We start from the raw sequence: 19,843 nt of genomic DNA, 5'->3' as shown, positions 1-19,843 counted from the left end.
AGAGGAACCTAGAATCCTAGACTCTTGAAGGGAAGGAGACTCAAAATCTGGTCAGTTTACATTAAAGATGAGAAATGGTTAAGCCCAGCCATCAACTCATAGATGCTATTAAGGTTTGGAAGAATTAAACTTTATTTCCTTTGGAGATTAAATGACTCTCTAGACAGTGGGAATATATCTTAAAAACATTTTTGATGGTGGTAGAGGGATTTAAATTTGCCCAGTACTTTTTTGTGGTTATGGAGGGATACTAAGTTTATGACTCTCCAGGAATGGTTCTACATACAGAACCAGTGGGCAACACTTGTTTTTGTCTTGTTTTGTTTTGTTTTGTTTCCTATTAAACTCACTACCTCTCAGCCTCAAATAATACTTTTGTAGACTTGGGACTACTATTCACATTCTCAAGTGAATCAGAGTCTTCTCTAATGAGTTTTTCAAATCTTTTAATGTTCAATAAACAGCAACTCGTAGTGACAAAGTTGTGTCTGCTGATTCACCACTGTACCCCAGATCCTAGCACAGAGTCTGGCACTTGGCAGGGTCTCAACAAATATCTCTTGCTTGATGTGCTTGTGGTGGACAAATGTCCAAGCTCAGATGCACCTCTACTGCATCTATTCCTTATATAGCAAAGTAGAACCGTATTTCAATGGTAGGAAACCTAATGTGGTAACATAATTCTCCCTACTTTAAATGGAACATACACTTAGCACTAAATATGTCAACTTAGCACATGAAAGCAAATCAAAATACTCAGTTTCTTTATCTAAAGTAGCAACTGGGAATATGCATACAATTGTTCCTCATAGTCTAATGGAAGGTACAGATAAATAAACAGATCATCCCAATGTTGTATAATAAATATAATTCATGGAACTCCCACACATAAAGGCAGGTGAGGGATAAATGTAAGCATTTGTGTCCACACAGACCTGGGTTTAAATTGTGGCTCAGTCACTCACTAATTATGATACTTTGCAATTTTCCCTTAACCTTTCTGTGCTCCAATTTCTTCATCTATAAGAAGGATATAATAAAGTACTTAGTATAGGACTATTTTAAGGTTTTGATGATGTAAGATATTATAAGGAGCTTAAGACAGCATTTGGCCAATTATGTGGATTGTCATTAACTGTTACTCCAAAATCAGGGAAGTTTCCCTAGGGAAGTGAATTTTCTTTTGTATTTGTAGGAAACTCCAGCCAAATGAAGGGACAATATACCATTGTGGGGGGCAGAATGTAGATTTGTTTATCATAGTAAGCATCATATGCGGCACTGATATGTATATCAATTAATATTTATCCTTCATTTCAGAAAAGATTAAAAGCAACTCTGGCATCTCATGGGTGAGCCATTTGAAACTTGTCAGGTCACTGACCTCTCTCCTTTGAGTTTTCCCTGGTCCTTTGGTATTTACTAAACAATATGGCCAATTGCTTCTGCATTTTTGGTTAGGGGCAAGTTTATCCTAAAGAGTCTTGAGGGAAAGAGAATGGGAATGGGGATAGTGCACTGGTTCTTAACTGGGGGTGATTGCGCCCTCCAAGAGACATTTGGCAATAAGAAGGAACATTTTGGGTTATCAAAGCTGGGGAGGGAGGGTGATGCTACTTGTCTCTAGTGAGTAGAGGCCAGTGATAGCTGCTAAACATCTGGCAATCCACAGGACAGTCCCCACAGCAAACTTATTTCACCCAACATGTCAGGGGTGCAACAGTTGAGAAATGCTATCATAGGGAGAGTGAGGATGGTCTAGTGTTTGTAACAAGTCTGTCACCCAATGGTTTGTTGAGGACATCTCAGGGAAAGACACAATAAAGAAACGTACTTTGAAGAAAGAAATTCTAACCATAGGCTAGAAGACCAAGGGGGTTAGACAAAGGGAAGGGACTGAAAAGTCATCACTGTGAATTTTTATATAATGGTGTATATTTAGAAATATTAAGGGAGTGAAAAGAATCACCATAATCTTCAAAGGGAGTCATCCACTAGTCATACTAGTGAATGTGGGACAGGGGAAGAAGACAGCCATCTACTGAGTGAATGTTCTCTGACAAGCTTTACGTGTGTCTCGAGTTGATTATCATAAAAAAACAAAAAAATGAAAAAAATGAAAAACTTCAGCCAAGTTGTGAAGTTGAGTTCACAAATACAGAACTGGTTAATGACAGGATCAGAATTTCATACAGAACTTTCTGACCCATTTCTAACTCATCATATTTCCCTTTTTGCTGGTTTCCCGCATCAAGCCAAGGGTGATGGCAGGAAAAAAACCGAAAAGCCCACATGAAAAATAACGACAAATACAACAACAACAACAAATCTGGCTTCAGGAAAGATACAGAACTGAAGGAAGCAAAGCCCAATGTGAACACTGTTCATGTGTCCTGATTGCAATTTAATGTGATACTAAACGGGAAGACAAGCAACACCAGTTCTCTAGGCTCTGGCCCAAGACACACCTCAAACAACCTGGGTCATGCTGTTCTCTCTGACACAGAAATAGCTAGATCACTGTTCCTGGGGAATGCAGAATAGGGAACATGAAGAGACACATGCAAGAGTGGGTGGAGGGCAAGGTCCTGAGTTTTTATGTCTACATGGAAGGAAAGTTCTAGAAGAGCTTAGTATCTACATACCAAAAACTTTGGTTCTTATTTTCCAACCTCACTATCCACAGAGAAAAGAAGTATTGGCAGCCAGAAACCATGGAATATGAGCCAAGCCTCAGAAATAAAGCAGGAAAGTTTTAGATTAGCCAGTAAGGGAAATGTTGTTGAGACAGAGCCATTGGGGAGTGAGCAGAGTCCCACGGGAAGGGGCTTAAGGACTCCCAGCACCAAGCTTCTAGAGCACATTAGATAAAATGATTGCAAAGGACTCCAGTGGTCCTTTCTGGCCCCAGGAGATAATTGGCTAGCTGAGCAGAGCTGTCTCACCCATGGGCCAATGATAAATTATAACAATCCATTATTTTTACAAAAGGAAAAGGAAGGTAGTTTTTTCTTTCCCTCTCTTTCTCAAAATGAATTTTATGTCTGTAAGGAGCACCAGGCAAATAGACCCTAGAGACTAAAGTTTTCTATTGGCTCACAAGATAGTGACTTCACTGAGCAAAAAAGTACAAGAACCTTGTTTGTAAATTCTCCCAGCATCCTGCAAAACTTACATCAAATGCTCACTTCTCTGACCACCCTACCACCTACACAACACCCCTACTTGATATAAGACCGTTCTTTGGTGCTGAGGGCCACCCAGCACCTGACCCTTTCTGCTGAGCCTGCCAACAAGGGAGCTAGTTAAAATGTGTGGGACTCTGTTATGTGGACATATGCTCGTTAGGATGTAGGCCAGCAATGTGTATCATAGGAGACAAGATCAGGAGTTGTTTGGAATGATTTTTAGCTGTTATGGAGACACGAAAGGGCTAGTATGGTCCCTTGGGTGTGATGGGACATGCCTGTTGATTTTCTCACTATTCTCTGAAATGCCTACCCACCCCCACCCCCCCCCCCCCACACACAAACAATTTTTCAATGGCAAGAAGTATGTTTCTCTAAAGGAAATGCTTATTTTGCTCTAAATGCAAAAAAAAAAAAAAAAGAGGTATTAGAAGTTTGTTTTCCATAACTAGCTATAGCACACTGAGATCTTTATAACCCAGTTACAATATCTGAAAGTTCGTTTGCACTATACTGGTCCAAATGAGTTCTTGATAGGTACATAGCAACGAGAAAAATCAAAACAACTTATAATTCTGGAGCTGGGGCTCAATCAGCAGCATCTCAATCTCTGGAAAGCACCACTAGGGTCTACACTGATCTCAAGTGTCTCCTTTCCTCTTCCCCAGAGAATTCTTTCTGCCAAGAACTCATCAGAGCTTAAGGCCCAACATCCCCATACCTTGGCCTCTCCTGATTGGGGGTCCTTTGAGAATTAGGGATTGGAAAGAAGGATACAGGGCCTGTAGACACAAAGATTTCTTCCAGAGACTTGGAACCAACTGTGGCATTTGGAATTCTGTGATTCAGATGATGAGAATATAGTCATAGTCTCAGTAAATAGGGTCAAACTAAAAGCTAGAGAGATCTCTACCACTCCAGATGACCCTATCAGATCAATCTTAAGCAGAACAGAAAGACACAAAATTCTAAACAAGAAGAGGAAACATGACTTGAGAGAAATATTGAGGAGATATTTCACTTGAGTGGCTAAGCAGAACTGAAATTCCCCAAAGAAGAATCAAGTTGTTAATGCCTTATAAAATGCATGTTCTGGACCGGAAATCCCAAGAGATGCACCTCATTAGTTTCACATGCCATGTTGGGTGGTAATTAAAGACAGGGACTCTGGAGCTGGCTGAGTCCAAATCCTGGTCTTAATATTAGTTACGCAAACTTAGGCAAGTTACATAATTTTCTTTGCCTCCCTTTCCTTATTTGTGAAATGGGAACAATAGCACTTATGTCAGAGCATTGTTGTGAGGATGAATTGAGTTAATTTATATATAAAAGCACTTGTAACAGTGCTGATGCATAGAAAGTAACACATAAATGCTTGTTACTGTTGTACTGCTATTCTATATTTATTATATTATACATAATTATATAATATATAGTTATATAATTATGTATTGTATTTAGCTGCATGTGTTATATTTTATACTACATAAAATATTATAATTAATTACTATATATAACTATGGATTATATTCCATTGTGATATTATATACCATATGTTATATATCATACCATGTATCATATACTATATTTTATTCTTTATTGGTGACTATATCTGTGTTGAAGCTTTGAGGATAAATTTAGGTCCACTTTTTTCTCAAAATTTGTGATTTCTTTCTAAATTTTCTGAAACACACTCCATGTAATCTGGCTCAAAACTAGCTTTGACGTGTACTGGCTGTGGGACCTTGACAAAACTCCTATATGTCTCACTTTATTGAACTTGGAAATGAAGTTGAGTGAGGATTTAAATGAGATAAAACCAAGGAGCCCATCCAGCATGCTCTGTGTGGGTTACAACAGGGCCAAACAGTGAGCACTTTTGCCTGGTGAATGGGTAGCAGGATCTAGGAAAATAGGGTCACTCAGCTGGTTGTCTCTGACAATCATTGTTCTTTTAGCTCTGTGTGCCTGACAAATATTATCATTTTCTCTGAGTTCATAATAGAAAGCCTGAGAAAGACATTATATCTGCGGCATCGAGTACTGGGCCTGGTACATTGTAGGTGTGGCAAAAGGATTGTCTTGTGGGCAGGCCGGTGGCAGTGGTGTGGTATAAGTAAAGGGCAAACAACTGTTTGCTATAATTATTTGTTTCTGGTAGAAGTGGAGTTGGAGCCTCCCAGAATTTCAGTGCTTCAGGCCAAGAAGCCACAGAGTCTACCGGGGTTGTCTATGTACCTTGGAAGTTGCAGGTATTGTGAAAAGTATGTTGACATTGAAGCCATGGACAGCAGGGTGACCATCTGGTCCAGTTTGGCTGGGACAGGAGGGTTTCCAAGATGTGGGACTTTCAGTGCTTTTAAGTGAATCCTCACTTTGAATATGGAAGTTAGACTTTCTAAGTCACATGTTCCTATTGTCACATGCAGAAAATAATGCCTGACTTGTAGAACTTTTGTTATCAAATAAGTAAGTGTATATAAAGTACTTGAGATAGGTAGAAGTAGAACAGATGTTACCCATGTTCCATCCCCTCCCTCCCCTGCAGTCAGTGGCATCAGATTGTGAATATAGCCTTGTGAATACGCAACTTGGTAGCTATGTAAAATTGGGCAAACCGTGGACATTTTCATGGCATCAGTTTTATCACCTATGAAATGGAAATAATAATGTTGACCTTCATGGGTTAGAATGGGATTCAGTGGAAAACTACTCCAAGGGACCAATTAATAGGTAGTATTTTCCTTCATGCCTTCCTCCCTTCTTTTCTTTATACCAGAAGATTTTTGATTCATAAATTTTATACAAAATGATGATCCTGAGAAATAAGACTTCCAAACACCGGTTGACCCATGGTTTTCTCTGCATTGTTCAGTTGAGGGAATATTCCAGAAGTGGTGCTTCTCCATGCTACCCATGTCCTTCCTCTGGAGGAAATGGTGTTCTGTGAAGATCTGCACAAGGCTTTACAGAACAGCGTTTGGAAACACTGAGGAGCTGGCCAGGATTTGAACAGCATAGCACTGACATGATGTAGTGAACAGTTCTGATTTCCCAAGCCACTGGTCTTCTTTCATCCTTAAAATGCCCCCACTGGAACTGAATGAGGAATAAAAAATGACCATAAACCTCTTCCACATCTGCTAGGATGAAAATCTGATTGTTTATACTCAATTTTATCATGTTCCCCTTCCTTCCTTCCTTCCTTCCTTCCTTCCTTCCTTCCTTCCTTCCTTCCTTCCTTCTTTTTTCTTCCTTCCTTCCTTCCTTCCAACTTTTCTATTATTTCTTTAATTGTTTCCATTCTTGTCCAAGTCATAGGGGTTTTTTTTACCCCTCTTAATTTTTCTTCATTATTCTGAATTATCTCTATCCTTTATTTATTATCAGTAATCATGGATGTATTTTGTTTTCCTGTGGATCATTCATTCGATAATATACTTACTGAATATTTATTGATCACCTTCAGCTGGTCCAGGCACTGTGTGAGATGTTGATGAGGAGAACAAAGGTGCAATTGCAGTTTCTTTAAAGAATCACTCTTCTGTATTCAAAAAAATTATATATGAATATATTAAAAAAGGAGAGGCTTGTCACATACATTGTCTCATTTTATTCTCACTCATGTAAGGATTAGGGGACATAATTAACTTGCCTAAGGTCACTAGCTAGAAAGTGATAAGATTCATGATTCAATCCAAGATATTTCACTAAAGCACAACGGTTCATTCTAATTTGGGTGAGCAGTGAAGTAATTCATGTTGGTCTTCTCATTTTTCTTCTTTTAGAACTGGTTTCTTGAAAGTTTTTACTACTAAGGTCTTCCCTGGACAAAAATATGAGTTTGAGAGAGTTTTACTTTGGTGTTTCTTTCTACCCCAAATGGTCTCTATCGTCATCATGTCAAAGTTAACACCTTTAAAAGTCACCCCCACAAACAGCCCCATATTCTGAATGAATTCATAACCAGGATTCTATTTTCCGCCTATCAAATTGTGTCCAGTTTTTGTCTCATTCTCTTACATGCTTATTCTTTGAAACTAGCTAATTTGATGCATGAATCCTAACTTGTGAGAGTAGCTGTTAGTGTTAATGCTACTTTGTTTTGGCTGGAATGCTCTGACAACATTGCCTTATCTCCCCCCCACCCCCTCCAAAAAAAAATATAGTGGCTGAGAGAGTCAGTCCCTGGGAATTATGGAAAGAACAAGTAGACTTGGGGAATTTCTAGTTCTACTGGATGATTTTCTAAAGACATTAAGGTCTATTTGACTTAAATGAACAATAATTAGCAATTTCCACAATCTACAGCAGTTGGGTAGACCACAACATTTCAATGTGATATTGAAATTAAGGCTACCCAGGAAAGTCTGGGAAATTTTTAAGAGAACAAATAGCTAAGAACCTGGCTTTTTTCTTCGTGTGTGTGTGTGTGTGTGTGTGTGTGTGTGTGTGTGTGTGTGTTGCATATTGTTTGGTCAAAAGTCCTTTGGATTATTCAATTTTTAACAAGGTACATACATTATTGCCTATATACTTGGAATGGAAACACCGGGTTTCAGGTTTGTTTTCTTTAAGTCCATTAAAGCAGCACATTTGTTCATCCCTGGGTTCCAGCCATCTCAGAGCAATATGGTAGCCCTGCTGGGTGGGTGTCATTTGACTCATTTGAGTTCAAAAGCAGGAAGGTTTTATGGAAAACACCAGTCCTCCTTTCCTTAGGACTGAGTAGATTTTCAGTTCTGCCATAACAGGTGAGAAAAAGAGAGAGGGAAGCACACACCATCGCCATGAAGTCGTACAGGCTTCTTGGGTGTTTGACTCATCACTGTTCCTTTTGACTGGAAAGGGACTTTATTCTCTGCCATTTAGCCTCAACACAACCAAAGGTTTCCTTGCCTGTATCCAATGTAAACAGCTTATGGAAATGACCATTTCACCTTCTAGACTCAAAGGCACAAGATTGCCCACCTCTCTCCCTGTGTTCCTTGTCATACAGATTCCCTCTTGCAGTCTTTCTTAAAACGCTATTAATCAGCACCTCTGAAAGGCCCCATTACTGAGAATATTTAAAGCATGACAGGATAATACACTAGGAAATATACTGTGGGGAATATTATAGTCCTGGCAGGGCTAAATGACCTAAAGTCATCTCAGTCTCCTGTGTTGCTTTGATTAATTAGCCCCATTTCTCAGAATCCTTAAGAGTCTAGATCTCTCTTTGTACTGAAACTTCTGAGTGGCCAGTTCAGAGAAGTTTTTCCCTCTCTGGTGCCCTTTCTTTGCTTCAGGAGTGTCCTTACTCTTAAACTCCAGCTCTTATCTCTAAATATTCCTTGATTAACAAATATGATTACAGTCTGGTGTGTGCTAGACACAGTGCATGGGGCTTGTAAGGACCAAGTTGAGTAATACCTGAATATCACTCAAGCGGCTCTCGGTCTGCAAGGGGAGGTTGAGCAGAAGGAGTCCCTTTGGACACACAGAGGAGGAAGTGCTTAATTTTGTCTACAATACAGGAGGAGGCAGCACATGAATTGGTTATTGTTTGCCAAGCAGATGGACCAAAGAAGGTTATTAGAAGCAGGGGGGATGATGATGTGCAAATATATGGATAATTCTTGGAGCATTAATTGGAGCTGAAGTAACTCAGGATATCTAGAATTTGAGGGTCAGGGGGAGTGGTAACAAAGGATAAGGTCAGGATCAGCTGAATAAAGAAACGTTATATATGATAAATCAAGGAGCTTGGTCTTAGGGAACCACTGAAAATGTTTTAGATGTGAGTGTTAAAAAGATCAATCTGACAGGATAAAAGAATAGAGCCCAAAGGGGGACAAAAGGTGGGAGAGAACATTCAGGAGGTCACTGGAAAAGTTGAGATATGAGAAAACTATAGAGTCTTGGGATCTGGGACCACCAATGTGTCTGTGATTCTTTCTGCAGATACATTTCTCTCTCATGGCCCTAGCATTTCCTCTCATTTGAAAGAAATCAGGTAAATCAACTCTCTGTGACAGACCAATGCATTCTAATATGTTCTAACAGGCTTTCTGTGCCCTTCCAGACCCTGAATAAAAAACTATCCTCATTCCCCTTCTGATTTAAATATAGTTGAATAGTTAGGGGTGCCTGGGTGGCTCAACTGGTTAAGCATCTGACTCTTGATTTCAGCTCAGATCACGATCTCACAGTTCATGAGTTTGAGCCCCACATCAGGCTCTATGCTGAAAGCACGGAGCCTGCTTGGGATTCTCTCTCTCTATCTCTCTCTCTCTCTCTCTCTCTCTCTCTCTCTCAATCTCTCTCTCAATCTCTCTCTCTCTTTCTCTTTGCCTGTCCCCCACTCACACTCTCTCTTTCTCAAAATAAATAAATAAACATAAATAAACAAACAAACAAAATAATCAAACAATTAAATCCATTACATTTATGTCAGTCAATGATTATTGGATATTCTTGGTATTCTATGATTTTAGAGGGGTCAGTCCCAAATTCCAAGATGTTGGAATTACCTATTAAAAGCACAATAGCTAAAAGAAAATTATAGGTCAATATAAGATATGACAACAATTTTGAGCGAGTCTTTTTAAACTAACAGAGTAACACCTGCCATTGAGTTTGGAAGGAGTTATAAAAATGTATAGTGTAAGTTCCTGATATAGAGCCATTTCTATTTCTAACACATATACGAATTCATATTAATTGGCTATACCCATGTTCAAGCTGCTTATCCACTCCAGGGCTCATTTCTTCAACTTTGAAAAGCAGGGGAAAATAGCTGTCTTTGCCCCCTTTTCAGATCAGTCAACATATGGAAAAATACTTTGTGAACTTCAGAGTACTCTCAGAATAGATGGCTTTGATTATAACGTCTAAGGGCAAATAGCTAATTAGTGACAGAGCCAAGATTAAAACCCACATCTCCTGACTTCTAGCCCAACCATATGATAATTTGTTCATTTTTATATTTAATTTTTTTTGTATATACTTCACTCAGTTTCCAAGAGAATTTAGCCCACACGGTTTCTTTTCCCACAGCAAACTAATTTTGTCATATCCTCCCCCCCCCCCCTTTCTCTGTCTCTCACACACACACAGTACTCCTTTCCTAATTCTGACCACTCTATTTGGTACTTAGAGCAATTCCATCAGGAAGTGGACTGAGATTTACCTTAGAAGAATCTACAAAGGATTTGTTAAGCTGTTTTTTTTAAATGACTAAGAATTCTCAGGGGCGCCTGGGTGGCTCAGTCAGTTAAGTGTCCGACTTCGGCTCAGGTCATGATCTCGCGGTCTGTGGGTTCGAGCCCCGCGTCAGGCTCTGTGCTGACAGCTCAGAACCTGGAGCCTGTTTCAGATTCTGTGTCTCCCTCTTTCTCTGACTCTCCCCTGTTCATGTGCTCTCTCTCTCTCTGTCTCAAAAATAAATAAATGTTAAAAAAAAAAAAATTAAAAAAAAAAAGAATTCTCAGCTTTGTTTTGACAAGAATCACCTGTGGAGTTCTTTAAAATAGTGTTGGTGTCCAAACCACACCAAGAACCTCTGAAATGAGGATTCTCCGAATTTCACAGAGTGGTTGAACCCGGGCACATGGATTTAGCTAAATAGCCAGGGGTGATTTCTGTATGTGTGAGAGTCAGTTGTTTTCCATTGCCTCAGATGTATAAATTCATGCAGCACAATTGATCTACATGTGTAACTATATCCCTCAACTTACCCTAAAGCCACTCCTCCCTGTACTGTGAACAATAGGCAAATCCATCAGGATCCACGGTTATGGTAAAAGCCCAAGCATTATGCGTGATTCACAGATGAATAAACATGGTTGCTGCCCATGAGGCACTCTGGGGGTGGACACGGCACTTAAATAAGCGACCTTATAATTGTGTGACATTTACAGTGATGTGCGTAAGTAAAAGTCAAGAAGTATTCAGCAGTAGGGACTACTTTGCTAGAGAAGGGGGCAGGAAAGGAGAGGCTTTACAAGGGGGAAAATCCCTGGGTTGAAGGATGAATGAGAATTTTCCAACAGAAAAAAAGCGAGTCAAGCTGGTAGAGGAGCAGAGAAGGAAAGAAGATATTCTTGGAAGACGTGGGAGCATGTGTAAGGAATCACTAACAGCTTTGAGCATGTGAGACCTTCAGATAGAATCAACGATGAGTGATGTTTGGGGAGATGGGAGGGCCCAGTGGATGAGGATGGAGAGACCAGCAGGAGCCAGTCAAAAAGGGCATTAGGATTAGATGCCCTGCTTGACACTGTGCTGTGCTATTCTCAACCCATAGCATGGCTCTCTGTTCTTATTTTTTAATGAGGTTATATATTATATTCTGAGAATATATATATTATATAAATACATGTTCTGTACAAATATATAAGTAAATAAGCATATATAAGTATGTAATATATAAATGTTTATTTAATATATAATATATAAATAATAAAACACATGGTCTATAATACATAATACAATAAATAAATATTTGATATGAATATAATATATAAATATAAACTCAACTAGGGAGCTATTCCTTTTTTTTTAATATTTATTTATTTATTTATTTATTTTTTTAATATATGAAATTTACTGTCAAATTGGTTTCCATACAACACCCAGTGCTCATCCCAAAAGGTGCCCTCCTCAATACCCATCACCCACCCTACCCTCCCTCCCACCCCCCATCAACCCTCAGTTTGTTCTCAGTTTTTTAACAGTCTCTTATGCTTTGGCTCTCTAGGGAGCTATTCCTAACAACACTTATGAACCAGAAGAAATGCTCTGATGCAAATGTTTTTATCATCAGTTTCCTTTTCAGTGAAAAGAGTCATAGATGTGTTTTGGACCCCTGTCCACTTGTCTGCTGTCTTCCTAAGCAGGTTACCACAGGAACCCCTTCTCCCAATGGCCGTTCTGCCCTTCGTTCCTCCCATGCCATCCCACAGAGCCCCTGGAATCCTCACCTGGCTCTCACTTCTTGTGAGTGGCAGCATCTTTGTTCTGAGGAGAACTGTTGAAATTGAGACAAGTTCTCCGCCAGTCGTTGGGAAGGGAACAACACTGCGCAGACAGAGAGGGCTTGCAGTGAAGAGGCAGATATTCCAGGACTGGTCAAATCATAGGAGATTTGGGACTGAGCTCTAGTTCCAGAGAACACTAGTCATCTAAGCTGAGATATGAACATCATCAACCCACCGCTGTGAACCACACACCTGCTGTTAGAGATAAGGAGAAACACTACTTCATTTTCCACCTGCGATTGACCCTGGGCCTTGGCTGGGAATGAATGGATAGCAGACTTAGGACTGTGGATCCTAATCCAGATGCCTGTATCTCCTGCCAAATGCTCTACTCTGACTTGGCTCAAGACCTGAGAAGACTGAGGTTATAGACTGGTAGGAAGGGGTGGGGTGACCAGGAAGGGCTGAACCCACATAGGAAAGCCAAGATGAATATTGACTGTTAACATGCTACAGATATACACAAGTGCTCACCTGTGGAAGCATCCAGGTGACAGAAATACAGTCTCTGGAGCTCACAAGGGACAATTCCTCGTATTCCAGGAAGTGAGAGAGGAGTGGAGGAGGAGAAAGTGTTACTTAGAGTAGGAGTTAGGACCTGGCATCTGGGTAATTTAGCTCAAATCTGATTCTGTTGTCACTGTTAAAACCCATATCTCACTAGGGCAAAGACAGCATCTGTCTTAGTCATCCTGATGTCACAACACTCACCATGGAAAGCAATAAGTTTTTATTGATTGATTTAAAAAGTTGATTCTTGGAGATTTTTAAAATATTGAACTTTATTTTCCTCCTCTATTAAATGTAAGTAGAAAATACCTACCACATTCTGAACATAGGACAGTTGCTACTAAAAGCCCACCTCCTAGTCATGGTAATTTGCGAACAAATATTGTTGGCTTCCATCTTTCGCCTTCTTGTGTCCCTGTGTAATTCATGTAGAGTAGTCAGAGATTCCGACTGTTGACCACTTGTGTGTCTCCTGGGAAGGAATTATGGGGCAGTTTAATATAATATTTTGTGTACCAGTAAATAACTGGCATTTATCTGTGAGGTAATTGGCTGAGAAACTGCCTTCTACTTTAATCTTCCCGCAGTAATGATCTAAGTACCTTGCACTCAGCAGTGATTCAAGAAATTTTTATTGATTGGATAATTTAAGAGATCTTTGCAACTTTCACTCTTTTAATTTTAGAATTGGGAATACTCGAGTCAATGAGGTTGCAAGTATGAGGTGAGCGGGGCTAGATCAGTGAACAGGAATTAATAGTACCCACTCTCAATTTATAGCAAGGTGTTGGTATTCCTTTTGGTAAAGCATTCTGTGATTTTCCTTCTATCTGCAAGGAATTGGGGGCAGGGGTGGAATCTGTGTGTAAGAGAGATTAAAGAGACCGATCATTCTGGCAAAATGTTCATGTTTAGAAAGTCATGCAGATTTATGAAGTCAGTCAGGATCACCCCATCAGTGCAAACTGCAAGTTCCTAGGAGTTATCAAGGCAGGGGAGGCACCTAATTGCATTTTTAGGGAGATTCGTTGTAGCAAAGAGGAAAGAGCAATGAGGAATTTAGTGAAGGACGCGTTGGTGAAGGGAAGGATGAGGAAGGAAAAAGCACGTTTGTCCTTTATGTTTGGACATCTTGAGTCTGACCTGTTGGTAGCAGGAGTAGAAGGCATATATTTCAAGTGCTGGTGAGTACTTTCCAGTTTCAGCCAGACATAGTGGATATGTACACAGTAAGAAGGTAGGGCAGGAGCATGACTATTAGGTGTCAGTCAAAGCCATAGAAAACACGAGTTCTTCCAGAGGAATTGAATAAAGGACACATTACGAAAGTCTAAGAATTAGGGAACGCCCACCAATAAGACAGAGAGGAAAACCCTCTGTGTAGCAGCAGATAGGATTGAGAGGTCTTATTCACAAATGTGAAAGGACCAAGAGAGCCTTCTATCATATCACAGAAGTCAAGACACAGAGAAAGTCAAGAAGGAGGGGTGGCCAGCTAGGATACACAGAGGAATTGTCAACAACATGAAGACCAAGGAGAGACACATTTGCCCAGCCGGTCACTTTCAATGTCAAGATCCTTTAATGCCATTCTGGCTCTGACTTTCATAAAGGCAGCTCAGTTAAAAGGTGACACCGATGTCAAAGAAATATCAGGAAGATTGGTTAAAAGGAAATGGAAGCACAGGTATAGAGCATTCATCTGAAAGTTTGGCCATGAAGGGAAGGAAACAAGCGAAAGTAGTGAGGAAAGCCATTTACAAATCATTTCAAGATTAGGAGAAAACAACATATTTGAAGCCAATTCAATTGAGGCAGTAAATCTGGAGATACTAAGTTTGAGAAGTATAGTAAGGAAGCAAAAATCCCTCAGGAAGCAGGGAGGAAACTCAGGGCAACTGGAAGACTGACCCCTCCCTGAGATCAATGACCAGAGAAAAAGAGGTAAGGGGGTATAAATGAAGATCATGTTATTTAACCTTTGAATATACCTCACAGCTTACAGAGTCTATCAATACAATTTTTCATTTAAATATATTTCCTTAAGTCATTAAACCTTCACAGTGACTCTGTTAAGAAAAATATTATTTCCATCTTACATTGTGTAAATAATGTCTTAGATCAGGTAGGTGAATTAATCAATATCCCATACCAGGAGAGTGGTGGAATTAGGCTAACATTTCAGATCTCCTAATCTTAAGATAGTAGGCAGGGGCCTAGCCTTTTCCATGTTCATTATGTCCCCCACAAAAGACATGTGGAAGTCCTACCCCTTGCTATCTGTGAGTATACATTTATTTGGAAATAAGATCTTTGCAGATACAATTAAGATGTAAGTTAAATGAGGTCATAGTAGAGTAGAGTAGCCCTTAATCTAATATAACATGTGTACTTCTAAGAGGAGAGACACAGAGACAGACACACAGAGAGATGATAGTCATGCAATGATGGAGGCAGAGATTGAAACAAGCCAAGGGTTGCTAGCAAACTCCAGATATTAGAAGATGCAAGGAAGGATTCTTCCCTACAGGTTTCTGAGGGAGCATGGCCCTGCTGGCACCTTGATTTCAGACTCCTGGCCTCCATAACTGTAAGACAAAAAATTTATATTGTTTTAAACTGCTACCTTATGACACATTATTATGGCAGCTCAAGGAAATTAATATGGAGAGATATCATTTAGATGAGTTTGTGAAAACCTGGGCAGAAAAGAGAAGGTGTGAATGACCAAAGTGGAGGGTAAGTGTAGGAGCTCACAAAGGAGCAAAGACAGCCCTGGAGTAAGTATTTGCAATGGAGTAAGATTAGTTGTATAGTATTGTAGCTAAGCACAATAATTTTGGAGCCAGACACAAATGAGTTCAAATCATTGTCTGCCTCTATTTAGCTGGGAGACACTGAGAATGTTATTTAGGGGTTTTAAGGCTGCTTACTTATTTGCAAAATGCATATAATAATTCTGACACCATGGAATTATTTTGAAATTTAAATGGCATAAGACATGTAAAATATTCACCACAGTGCCTTTTAGTGCTCGATAAATGTAGATGAGTTGGTAGTGGTTGTAATCGTTAGGGTTGTTGTTTATGTTGTTCCCATATATGCCTTTTTTCTGGCAGCACTTTGGTCCAGAGCTACAGGCAGTAGAAGCAGAAAATGATGAGGACAGAATCCAGCATTGGTGTGATTTGTTTTATATCAAGGATACCATAAAGCTACCAGTGGTGGTGGTGGTAGTAATTGTAGTAGTGAGGAGAAAGATACAGAGGAAGAGGAACTGTGGTTTTGGATTACTACAGACATTTTCCATATGCTTTGCGTGTTAAATATATCAGAGAGGACAACATTGACATTCCAGATTCAAGACTGAGAATGAATTCAGTTGGTACAAAGGACATGGGTTTGGTCTCAGGAAGGAAAACTGGAAGTAATTCTAGGTAACAGAGAAAAGATGGAGAACAAGACCAAGTGTAAAAAAAAAAAAATAAGGTAATGGATAAAAAAGATGGTTGGTGAAGACAAGGCACTCAGAATGAATCATTTGTGTTACAGAGCAGTATATTATGTTGTTGAATTTTTTCCCGGTTATGGGTTGGCTTTGGATGCCAGTAGATGGTCTACACGTCAAGTGGGCCATTGGTATTAATGATTTTATTGAGCATTTACTATTTTCCTTTTGCAATGTTAAGGATGTTATGAGCATGACTTTATACAATTCTTAAATCGACCCTCTGAGCTCGCATTTCACACCTTTAGGATGCTGCCTCAGATCTGCCAGCCTCACTCATTTTCAGAGCTCTTGGCTATGTGTTCCACACCATTTGTCTCTGCGGTAACTAACTTTGCATGGCTTCAAACCACCATCATAGGGCACCTTATCACATATCTGTGCTGCTCACCTTTTGTCTCTCACCCCAGAGCTTCTTAGTAACCCTTGAAATGTGCAGCAGCATAGGGCCTGTTCAGTCTATGTGTGTATCCTCCTGAAGTGTGGATTGAATGCCAGACAGGATGAAACTATAGCCAATGGGGAACTATAGTCAATGAATATATTTGTCTCCCTTCCTATCCTCGTACTGATTTTCCTGTGATGCAATGGCCTCATAGGATTTCTCATGGGTAGTTTTCATGGGAGATAAGAATCTCCCAAGTTAGAAAAATGATTGCTCTTGATCACAGGTAGTGCCCACCACAGTGACACACCCTCACATATTGTCTATTTTTCTCTGTCCCATTAACTTTTCCTCATTGCACTCCTGCTCCTTGGATATTTCTCTTCCCAATAAATTATTAGGGCATAAGCATTTACCTTTCTGGAGAACCCAGGCTAAGACACAACACCAAGATGGGATGGTTACAAATGTCTTCTGTGCAGTAGCACCACCATCTCTGGGGACTTCACCTGTGCATCATTGGGATGGGACGCAGGTAGAGGGTGAAGCACAGGCTATTGGGGGCGGGGGTGGGGGGCTGTGGTGAGGAAACCAAGTGGACACAATAACCACTGTAAAGATTAAAGAGTAGTATGGCTTCTGTTAACAACACTGGTAGGCTTGACCACAGAAAATGATAAACTGAGGGCAGTCTGCTAGCTTAAGTCACGCTATGAAAGCTGGCATGCCTTTAAAGAGACTCTCATCTTTTATAACCATAAAGCACATGATACTGAAAATCAGATGCAGAGTCAACTTATAAGGATAACAGAGGTGTAAAAAGAACCTGAATATTTGCCTTCAATAAATCACCTTTGAAAATTAGAGCCTTGGTAGGAGAAGAATGGGATCATGAGAGATAGGATGTGCACATCTGGGTGGACACGCCTGAAAATCTTTAATCTTCAAATTCCCCTGGACTCCTCATGCCGACAGAAGTAACTTTTCCTTCCTCTTGCTGCAAGAGATTGGTGTCTCTGTGCCTGGAAAGTTTCAGTCTCTTCAGTTGAAGAAGTCTTGGAAAATAATGTTTATACTCCTTAAGACCCCCCTCTAATCTTCTGTTGCCTCCAAGCCAATAGTCTGGGTTAGATTTTAGCACAGCTTAATTAGGACAATTGCTCCAGGACAATACAGGCTAATGTGAAAGCATTTGTAGGACCTTGCTAATCCAATCCATCCTGTACAGGCATGCATCTTGAGTAGGTGAGATTGGGATAGAGACAGACAAATTTGATACTGGAAAGGGGAGAGTGTATTGGCACAGGAACACTCACCTGAGACTCTGAGTTTAATGTTTTATCAAAGATACCAAAGTGAAGATTCTAAAGGTCTACTGCATGCACCATATCAACAGGCTAAAGAAGAAAATCATGATCAGACACAATTAATGCAGGAAAAGCATTTGACACAATCCAGCATCCATTCATGATAAAACTTCAGAAAGTGAAGAATGCAAAAGAATTATTTCAATTACACAAACTTCACAGATAAGATTATATCTACTAACAACAACAACAACAGCAACAACAACAACAACAAAACCAAAATGCTTTCCTCTAAGATTGGGAACAAAGCAAGGATGTCTGCTCTTACCATTACTATTTCACATACAATTGGAAGCTCTAGAAAGCACAATAAGGCAAGAAAAATAAATGGAAAGAAAGAAAGAAAGAAAGAAAGAAAGAAAGAAAGAAAGAAAGAAAGAAAGAGAAAGAGGAAGAAAGAAAAAAGAAAGAAAGAAAGAAAGAAAGAAAGAAAGAAAGAAAGAAAGAAAGAAAGAAAGATAGAATTGATTTTGTCCCTATTTTCAGATGACATGGTTTATGTGGAAAATTCATTATCCATGCATAATCTACTCTCCAGAAAAAACCCTCCAAGACCTAATAAGTGGGGTCAGCAAGACTGCAGGATGTTGTATCAACACACAAAAGTCCATCACATTTCTATATAGTAAAACTGGATATGCTGAAACAAGTCAAAAATGCAGTACTGCTTATAGTTGCTGCAAAGAAACTGAAACACCTAGGTAGACACTCAACAAAGCATGTACCAGATCTGTATGGTGAGAATTATGAAACACTATGGCAGAAATCAAAGATGTAAGTAAATGGACCGACATACCCTGTTCATGAATTGAAAGACAATTCCTATTGTAAAGATGAAAATTCTCCCCAAATTGATCTACAGGCATAATGAAACCCCTATCAAAATACAAGCAAGGTGGGGTTTTTTGTGGTTGTTGTTGTTGTTGTTGTTGTTGGTAGATACTGAAAAGCTTATTGTAAAATTCATCTGGAAAGGCACAGGTGGCTGAAATGATCTTGATGAAAAGAATAAAATGGGAGGAATCACTTTACACATTAAGGCTCATAGCTACAGTAATCGAGACAGTTTGGTATTGGCAGAGGGATGGATGCCTAGATCAGTGGAACAGAACCCAGAGATAGACCCACATAAATATGCTTAACTGATTATGACAAGGCGCAAAGGCAACTCAATGGAGGAAGCCTTTTTAATAAGTGGCGCTGGGGCAATTGGCCATCCATAGGCAATAAAATGAAACCTAACCCACACTGCACACCTTAATAAAAAATTAACTGAATTTTTTGAATTGATGCCAAAAGCATGATCCATTAAAGGAAAAACTCATGAACTAGATTTCATAGAAATTACAAATTTTGTTCTGTAAAAGACTATGTGAAAGGGATGAAAATGCGAGCTATAAGCTGGAAAAAATATTTTCAAACCGCATCTCTGATGAAGGGCTTCTATGTAGAATATAGTAAGAATGCTCACACTTTATCAGTAGAAAACAAACTATGCAATTAGAAACTAGGCAGACATGAAAACACTCTTTTACTGAAGGGGATATATAGATGACCAGTAAGTACAGGAAACTATGTTCAATATCATTAGCCGTCGGGGAAATGTAAAAGGAAAAAAAACTGAGTAAACAAAAACTCACAATGGGATATTTCTACAAACTGGTGGCTGAAATAAAAAAATAGTAACAACACCAAATGTTGATGAGGATGCATAGAAACTGGATTACTCATCCATTGCTAGTAGGAATGTGAAAGATAGATAGATAGATAATAGATAACAAATGGATAGATGACAGATTGATTGAGGTAGATTCATCTGCATGTATAAGAAATAATATCCCATGTACACTTCACTCAGTTTC

At 39.5% G+C, this 19,843-nt stretch overlaps 1 protein-coding gene across 2 annotated transcripts in view; it reads left to right on the top strand.

The window, feature by feature from the left end:
• AGBL1 (AGBL carboxypeptidase 1) overlaps positions 1-19,843 on the top strand; it is an 832,432-nt gene that overhangs the window by 651,827 nt on the left and 160,762 nt on the right. The gene's annotated exons all lie outside the window — the stretch shown is intronic.

This window comes from Panthera pardus, unplaced genomic scaffold (assembly GCF_024362965.1).
Source record: "Panthera pardus isolate Hobbes unplaced genomic scaffold, ASM2436296v1 HiC_scaffold_24, whole genome shotgun sequence".
NCBI lineage: Eukaryota > Metazoa > Chordata > Mammalia > Carnivora > Felidae > Panthera > Panthera pardus.
This window is presented reverse-complemented; position numbering and strand designations above follow the sequence as displayed.